General features: G+C 34.9%; 1 long non-coding RNA gene across 1 annotated transcript; it reads right to left on the reverse strand.

The window, feature by feature from the left end:
• Positions 1 to 1,351: 1,351 nt before the first annotated feature.
• LOC144963366 (uncharacterized) lies at positions 1,352 to 9,236 on the reverse strand. The gene is made up of 2 exons (XR_013643620.1): positions 2,136 to 9,236; positions 1,352 to 2,105 (listed from the first exon to the last, which is right to left on the reverse strand). It is a non-coding gene; the product is annotated as an uncharacterized LOC144963366 (long non-coding RNA).
• Positions 9,237 to 9,538: the final 302 nt, after the last annotated feature.

Below are 9,538 nucleotides of genomic sequence, written 5' to 3' on the forward strand. Positions count from 1 at the left end.
AGGGGTACATACTGTCTTCTATCCCCTTGTATCTGTTTTCCAACATGCTTTCTGTCTTTGTCTTGGAATGAGATTACTTGGTTTTGTCCTGGCACTGGCTGGGAGGGAAACAGTCAAATGTATAGTTTTGGGAGATATTTTTTTCCTTGTAAATCATCTCTCTGTTATGCACTGTATTATGTTTTCTTTGTATTATACAGTACATGCCGGCTTTAAGCACGGTCATCGGGAGAGGGCATAAGCGCGCTTAATGCCGAACCGTGCTCGAGTGCGAAGTTGAGATTTCCATGTAGAGAATTTCCACAGTTTCTTCCCTTTGTATGGAACTCGTGATCGCGCACAAGTCTATGGTGTCATTTATATTTTTGGGTTTTTTCTTCTTGGTTTGTTTGTTGTTTTTTAAAATTTATTTATTTATTTATCATTGCAATAACAATAAGGAAAGAATAATGAAGAAATCAAAAGGTATGGAAAAGGTAGTGAAAATAAAAACATGGAATAATTTGACATGGTGGAGAAAGTTGGGTGTTGGGAAGGAACCTTGTGTTTGTCTTAACACACCGCTGCGTTGTTCGAATTTTAATGGGTCATTGTTGAAACGTAGTATGTCGGCCCCGGTGATTGTAATCATTGTCTTGTAAATGAAGCGGGCCAGAAGCCGAAGTTACCGTGCTTGAAGGCGTGCAATTTATATAGTAAAAATTCCGTAAGAACAGTTTAGCGTGCTCGAGTCCAAAACGTGCTTTATGCCGGCGTGTTTTGTATATGATTTGTAAAACATTTGAGTCTAGTCCTCTCAGTGGGGACCTCTGCTTGTGTCTGGATGGACTTTTAGGTGATCTCAAACTAGGTACTTTGATGGTATGCTCTTGGAATTAACATCTATTTCCTATTTGAACCAATTCCTCTTTGTCTTGCCTTTTCTTGGGTGCTCTAATTGCAATTCTAGAACTTTTTACTAACCCATTTTCTTCCTTTTTACTGGCGCTGATATGACCTTAATGTGTTGTAAGCGCCGTAAAACCCTTAAAAACAAAAACAATTGCTGGATTTTGTGCTTGTGTCTGGATGAGACATAGGTGATCTCAAACTAAGCACATTGGTGGTATGCTCTTGGAATCTACATCTGATCCCTATTTGTTCCCAGTTCCCCTATGTCTTACTTTTCCTTGGGTGCTTGAATTTTAATTCTAGAACTTTTTACTATCCCATTTTCTTCCTTTTTACTGGCGCTGATATAACCTAAATGTGTTGCAAGCGCCGTAAAACCTTTAAAAACAAAGACAAACAAACAACAAACATGAAACTTACTGTTTAAAACATACATCAAAGAACAAGTCAAAGCATTGCAAATATTTTTCATCTTTAATGTTATTTACATTGAACGACAATAAGCTTGGTGTACATTACTTGGAACAAACTGTAAAGCAAATTAATTACAGCAGAATCCTCATAAAGTCAACACTCTTAAAAAAGTCAACTTCTTAAAGTCAATGCCTCTTTTTGGTCCCAAAAATTGTCAGTTCTTTATCTAGGCGTGTTCCATTGAAAATGGATAAAGTCAACCTTGCTTTAAGTCAACCACCGTTGAGTCTGACCTGCCGTGTTAGCTTTAACAGGATTCCACTGTAATGTTGTAGTAGTCATGGATGAATTAAAAAAAAACACATACACTCACACACAAAAATATTTTTTAAATTTATAATATCTGTAATGGCGGGTTTGTTTTTGGCTGCAATGAAAAGCGTACAAAAAATAAAATGAAAACAGTTATTACAATGGATAATAACATAAGCCAAGCCATGGATTGAATTCAGAGATGGGGGTCTGATGATTCCCTTATAAATACCTTAGCACAATGGGTCACAGGTCGCTGGACCAGAGTAAAAATTTGAATTATGAGTAAAAATTTGAATTATTGGTTAAATCGAGCTTAGCGTCCAAGCTCAAAATGTGCCTCCCTTATCCCCCCCCCCCTCCCCGCCCATCTCTCTCTGCACTTAATGGTCACTGCCCTTGTCATATCTTCTTAATGACTTAATGCTCATAATTTGGAACGGGTTTGCCAATTATGGAATGCAGATGAGTTGAGAGTTATGTGTGGCCTTAAACAATTGCTGAGAGTTATGTGTGGCCTTGAACAATTGCTGAGAGTTATGTGTGGCCTTGAACAATTGCTGAGAGTTATGTGTGGCCTTGAACAATTGCATTTGGTGCGTTTTCAAATTTTCTTCCGTTTTATTTACGAGTTCAGCAAGACAACATCAAGTTAAGTATCATACGGTTTTGCGTTTAAAAATTTTTTTTAAACTAATGTTATACAGAGAGATGGGGACAAGACCCAAGAAAATACATCGACTCGTGTGAAAATCAACCTGTGTAACCTCCAGGTATCCATCATCCACTGTAGAAATTCTAACATTCAATGACAAGATTTTGTGTGATAAAACCAGGTTTTACAAGAAAGTTTTAAGTTCAAGTTTCTATAAGTTGCAACAAAACGCATTGTTATTATGTGGCACAGCTGTGCATAGCAAATATGAAAAATCCCCAAAATTATCAATTTAATATCTACTTTGGAACTGAGAAATACCTGAATACGGAATGTGAAAAAAAAAAAAATATTCTCATCCAATGAGCGCCAAAAATTAAAAACTAGAGGTGCCTAAATGAGCCAACAAGAAATGAGCGAAAAGAAAATCCAACACCCACTTCATACATTTACATTGTTTCCACATTTGACAAAATGTGATTTTTTTTTTTTTTGTAACCTTACATTTTTATGTGTTTTGATGTTTTTCTCCTGACAAAGGCCAATGGCCAAAACGTTAGTTTTATGTTGTTCCCTTATATATGAGTCACATTTAATTTAGTCACTTCATTTTTCTCTCCACCAAAAATTAACAGGAGTTACTAACTTTTATCTGAATACGCTTCAACAGTCTCAACATCACTTCCCTCGTAATGACGTATGGTAACTTAGTTAACTGGCTCTAAACTATCGGAATGCCCTTTGAAATATTTCTCGCACGAGCATAAAAGCGTATCCAGAGGAAAAAAAACATAAATCTGATCATGTTTTGACATTTACACATTCTGGTCACAAGACATATGAAAAGTTCTAGCCAGCATGAAGAATTTTTGTTTGTTGCTTTAGGTCTCTTCCAACACAATTGAGGTTATATGAGAGACCGCTGAAACAAAAAAACAAGCAATCTAACAAAATTAGTACAAATGTAAATCAAAATCATAACCTAAAGATATCATAAGCTAAATTATAAATAACCAAGAACAAACAGGCAGAAGATTTACAGAAAAAAAAATATCCCTGTCAAAATACAATCACAAACCAAAGAAGCAGGATAGGCTAGTAAAGAGAAGAAGAAACGACATCACTATCGGATCGTACACCCATGCGAACATCATAGGTATATGATTCAAGGGTGATGCTCCCATCCAACCACCCGCAGCATGAAGAATAAGAAGTAACGATTTTCATTGTTTAGAACCACGATGGCCGCTGTTGCTAGGTGATGTGACATCAGACTATTGAATCCAATTATATACTTATCCTTCTACAAGACGAATTTTAAATAATTTTGACAAGTGGCAATATCATCAACAATCGTAACATCTATCAGATACAATTGCAAGACTTTTCATCTAAGACTAAGACATTAAACTCATACTGGCCATGTTTGAAACAAACAAAAAAAGGAGGGGGAAAGCAAAACCACATGTGAACCACATTTTAGTTGCAACCATAATTTATAGTGAGCAGTTTTCACAACAACATGCAAAGGGACCAAGATCAATTCTGGGTGAAGTCCAGCTTTTTTTTCCTGACTTTTCTGTCAACCCAGCAGTAATTGGGTAGCTGGGTCTCTTTGATCTGGTGGAGAGTACTTTGTGATAGACCAGCATCTTATCCAAAGGGTAGCAATAAATTGCTTTTGTCAGTTTCACACTATAGACACAGCGCTGGCTCCATGGGCCTCATGACTCTGAAGGACTACATGCTTAAAGCCGAGGTCTTCCCTCTGTCCAAATACTAATTCAGATTGTATCCAGGAAACTCATACTTAAACCTTAAACTTGACGTGTGTCTCAACGCTACTCAATTGCCTGACAAAATACTTCAGAATATGAAGAGCCATAGAAAAATCCCGGGTAAGGATCACGACATCCTATTGCAATATGGTCAGTGCTGTCATACACCTTCTTATAAATAACAATGTGAAATTGAATGTAAGCTTCAATTTAATATACGAAAACCACTGGTTCAGATAAGTAATATACGAAAACAGTTAAAATGGACGTTTCGGGTTTCCCTTTTATCAACAAAACAGGATGAAAGTTTTATTGATAAAGGGGAAACCTGAAACGTCCATTTTAACTGTTGTTGTATATTAAATTGAAGCTTACATTCAGTTTCACGTTGTTATTTATTTCTTCGAGACTTTCGAGCAGCAACATTCCTTCTTTCATCTACTATCGTTCACCTTTTTCTCCAAAAACTTATCATTATACTTTTTGTTTAAAAATTGAAAGCGTCGTCGTCAATGAACTCTAGAAATTACAAAAACTATGAACAACGAATGCATTCCAATTCACAATACACAAACCTGTTTACATACTCGCACAAAGTCGCCACATACTTTTTATATTTCTTAAAACTGTCATAAAAAAAAAAAAGACAGGACTGCAAGCTAATATATGCACGAAATATATATATATATGTGGTTCCAGCTAACTCCCCTCAATCATATATATATATATATAAAAATTTAAAATATGGTGCTCATTGGTATTACATAGAATGCAAAGATCAGACTTGAAGAATGGTACAAACATAAAATATTTTGGGAACAAACTCGTCTTTAGTAAACGATCAAAAATTAGAATAATGTATGATAACATGAGGAAAACGATGGATTGATAATCGGCCCTTTCATTGTAGCCTGAAAACCTAAACTTCATATGTAGATATACTGAGATTTCCTTTTAGGACATGTAGTCCTTCAGAGCAATTCGGCCCATGGAGCCGGAGTTTATCCCGGTTTCTATAGCGTAAAACGCACAATAGCAATTGTTTGCTATCCTTTGGATAGGATGCTAGTCTATCTCTAAGTACTTTCCACCAAATCTAACAGACTCAGCTACCCATTTCACTGCTGGGTGGACAGGGGGGGGGGGGGGGAAAGAAAAAAATCTCGAATGCACCCGGGATCAATCACGGTCCCTTTGCGTGTGAAGTGAGTGCTCTATCAACTGAGCTATCTGATCTATCGGGACTCCCAAGGACATGCATATCACCTTATTATTTCAATTATGGACTCCAATTAATAAGTACCTTTTGGCCATTGAGCAATCTAAAAGCAATTTTTTTTTTCAGTTCAACTGTAAGGTGGGTAAGATGTCAACTGACTTTTGACAGTATGTAATATGTAATAATTACAAAGAGAAAAAAAAATTGCAACATTTTGAACTGTTATCTGTTTTAACCGCATTGCTAAATCAAAACAGATAACCAGATCTCTCACTCTAAGATAATTGTAAAAAGGAATTTTACGTATATAAGTTTTAACATTTCTCCGGCTTTATAAGCCCCATTCCCCCAATCCATCTCTCTCTCTCTCTCTCTCTCACACACACACTCTCTCTCTCACAAACCCCCCCCCCCCCCCCTCTTCTCTCTCTCTTCGAGTTTTGTTTGTTTGTTTGTTGCTTTAGGTCTCTTCCAACACAATTGAGGTTATATGAGAGACCGCTGAAACAAAAAAACAAGCAATCTAACAAAAATAGTACAAATGTAAATCAAAATCATAACCTAAAGATATCATAAGCTAAATTATAAATAACCAAGAACAAACAGGCAGAAGATTTACAGAAAAAAAAATATCCCCTGTCAAAAATACAATCACAAACCAAAGAAGCAGGATAGGCTAGTAAAGAGAAGAAGACACGACATCACTATCGGATCGTACACCCATGCGAACATCATAGGTATATGATTCTCTCTTCGAGTGAATATTAATCAGACAATAATAAAATGTAATCATTATGTGATCAAAATAAAAATAACCATCTCATTTCAATAAGAAGAGAAACGTTATCACAATCTTGTACTTGTCGTTATTTGTGCATTCTAGAAACAATGTGAAGTAATTAAATTCATAACGTACCCTGTTCGGCTTTCAAAATACCTTATCCGAGTGGAAAAAAAAAAAAGAAAGAATTTTCAAATTCATAGAAGAGATAGATTATTTTAATATATACTTTTTATGTGATTTTACAAACAACACACAAACAATCAAACCCAGCAGTAAAATAATGTGAATATGAGGTGGGTTTCATCAAAACAAAGGAAATAAAATAAATAATACTTTATTAAATAATTTTATAATAAATAGTACATCCGAAGCGCATATCCACTGTGGTGCTCTATGCGCTTTGCATTGGAGTTTAGGAATGCCAACGAAATTAATCAGTATGAAATCTACATCTAAACTATTTGATAATCAAATTAAAAGACCAAAAAAAAATATTTGAAAATTGACATTGATTTGAGGCTGTGCCAAAAGAATGGGCTTCTACCGACACTTAAAAAAGCTATTTTTAAAAACTTTTAACCTGAAAAGTTGTGTCTTAGAAAAATTGTTAATTTTTTTTTCTTTTCACCACAACTCTTTCAAAAAATTTTAATATCAATTATTTTTTTCGTGGTAAATGTTACACACAAAAAACCCCCAAAAAAGCGACCTTTTTGCACTGCTCATTTGCAGATAAATTACTATTTAAAAATATAAAACAAATTTGCTCACAAATTTGTATAACAACATTTCTATTACTATTGCAATCCAATACTTTAACAAAATACAAGAAAGTCTACAGACAAAACCAAACGTCCACTGGTCATTACAAAGATTAGCAACGAGCAGAAAATGATAAAAATTCTTTTAAATGGCAAGATCATTTTTTCTTCAAGAGGAAATTGACACTAGTCCAAAAAAAAAAAAAAAATCAAGACCAGTGTATAATTGGGTGGTGGTAACGGGGATGGGTCACTTTATGATCAGTTAGTAGAGCACTCGCTTCATTAGCAAAGGGACCAGAATTACTCTTGAGTGCAATCTATATATTTTCTGGCCTCCCTGTCCACAAAGCAGTAATTGTGTGGCTGGGTCTCTCAGATCTGTTGGGAAGTACTTTACGAGATAGACAAACTGCTGAATTAGGACCCCATAGAAAAGGGAGAGTGGGAGACTCTCTCAACCAGAGATGATAAGTAAATACCCACTGACAATCACTCAATACCAAAGCCAAACATCTCAGCAATTGAAACCTCAGAGATACATAAACAAAAGTGAATATAACGGCTTAAAAAAAAAAGAACAAAATACCAAGCATGGAACGTTTCATGCTCAAAACGACAGATATATAGGACTTAAAAAATATCTCTGTCGTCTATCTGGAATTTAGTAATGTATTTATGTCTTTATTATTTTTTTGTTGTTGGCTGACGAAGGGTTTTGAGCCCAAAATGTTCCATGTTTGGCATTTTGTTCATTTTTGAAGCTGTTATATCCATTTTTGTTTATTACTTTTTACAGTCCACAGCTTTGAGCAGCCCAGTATCACAGAGAGACATAAAGTGAGATTGGACACTGCATCACTCAAACGAGTGTAGAAAGGTTGAAGGTTTACAAAACCACTTGTACTGCTTTGGTTATTTGCTTTGCCCTGGGATTCGTACCATTTAAAAGCTAATTAGCTTAAGGCATTTACTGGACAACTTATTAATCTCACAATATCTCGACAACTTTTATTTGACATACTTAAACACTCATCAAGAAAAAGTTTGTTTTTAAGGGTTTTACGGCACTTGCAATACATTTAGGTCATATCAGCGCCAATAAAAAGAAAATGGAATTGTCAAAATTTTCTAGATTTACAATCAGAGCACCTAAGAATAAGTAAGACAAAGGGGAATTGGTTCAAATAGGGAACAGATGTAGATTCCAAGAGCATACCATCAATGTATACTTCGTTTGAGATTACCTTAAAGTTTCATCCAGACACAGCACAAAGAGGAACACACTTGAATGTTTACAGAATACATAACTAACAATACGAGAGAGAGAGAGAGAGAGAGAGAGAGAGAGAGAGAGAGAGAGAGAGAGAGAAAGAGAGAGAGAGAGAGAGAGATATGATTTACAAGGAAAAAAAACTATCACCTCCCAAAACTATAACTAAAAATTTGACTGTTTCCCTCCTAGTCAAGAACGGGGACAAAACTAAAAAATCCCATTCCAAGACAAAGACAGAAAGCAAGTTGGAAAACAGATACAGGGGGAAATGGGAGGCCCATATTAAGAAAAAAGAAACTGTCAGGATTGCAATAGGATAATAAATATCGAGGCTACTCACACACTGTAGAGCACATTTGAAATTACGATTCACAAAAGGGAAGCAAGAGTGGCATATGTTTTTGTTTTGTTTTTAAGGGTTTTATGCCGCTTGCAACACATTTAGGTCATATCAGCGCCAGTAAGCAGGAAGAAAATAAGATAGTAAAAAGTTATAGAAATACAATTAAAGTGGCCAAGAAAAGAGAAGACAAAAGGGGAATTGGTTCAAATAGGAAACAGATGTAGATTCCAAGAGCACACTATCAAAGCACTTAGTTTGAGATTACCTAAAAGTCTCATCCAGACAAAAGCACAGGTCCCCACTAAGAGGAATACACTCAAATGTTTTACAAATCGTACATACTATAAAGAAAACATAATACAATGCATAACAGAGAGATGATTTACAAGGAAAAAAATTTCACCTCCCAAAACAATAACCATGCATTTGACTGTTTCCCTCCCAGTCAAGGTATCCGGCCAGGGCCAGGACAAAACCAAGTAATCTCATTCCAAGACAAAGACAGACAGCTAGTTGGAAAACAGATATAGGGGGATAGAAGACACATTATGTACCTCCCTGCCCACTATGGGAGGCAGGAACCCCACCCAGAGCGTGGCATACAAAACACATGAAAACGTGAGTATTTAATAAGTATTATATTTTAAAACTTTTCACAGACCAATCTCATTATGCAGAGAATTAATTGATACCTAGAACAACCATCATTATGGGTAAAATACTGACTGAATGGACTTCATAAATGCTATACTAAGTTTAAATAGAAAACAAAAGAGTATAAATTGAAATATATATATATATATATATAATATATATATATATATATATATATATATATATATATTATATATATATATATATATATATATATATATATATATATATATATATATATATATATATATATATAAAAACCTTCAATAAGATAAAACTCTTTTTTTTTTAATTGACTTATCTAGATTCCTGTTATCAAACTACAAAATGTTGTATACTAAAACAATAGACAAAATAAGGGTGGAAAATTATTTGCCATGATTGTTTGTTTTTAAGAGTTTCACAGTACTTGTGACACATTTAGGTCATTTCAGCGCCAGTAAAAAGGGAG

This window comes from Berghia stephanieae, chromosome 1, assembly GCF_034508935.2.
Source record: "Berghia stephanieae isolate SIO BIC M18660-M18661 chromosome 1, UCSD_Bste_1.3, whole genome shotgun sequence".
NCBI classification, from domain to species: Eukaryota; Metazoa; Mollusca; class Gastropoda; order Nudibranchia; family Aeolidiidae; genus Berghia; species Berghia stephanieae.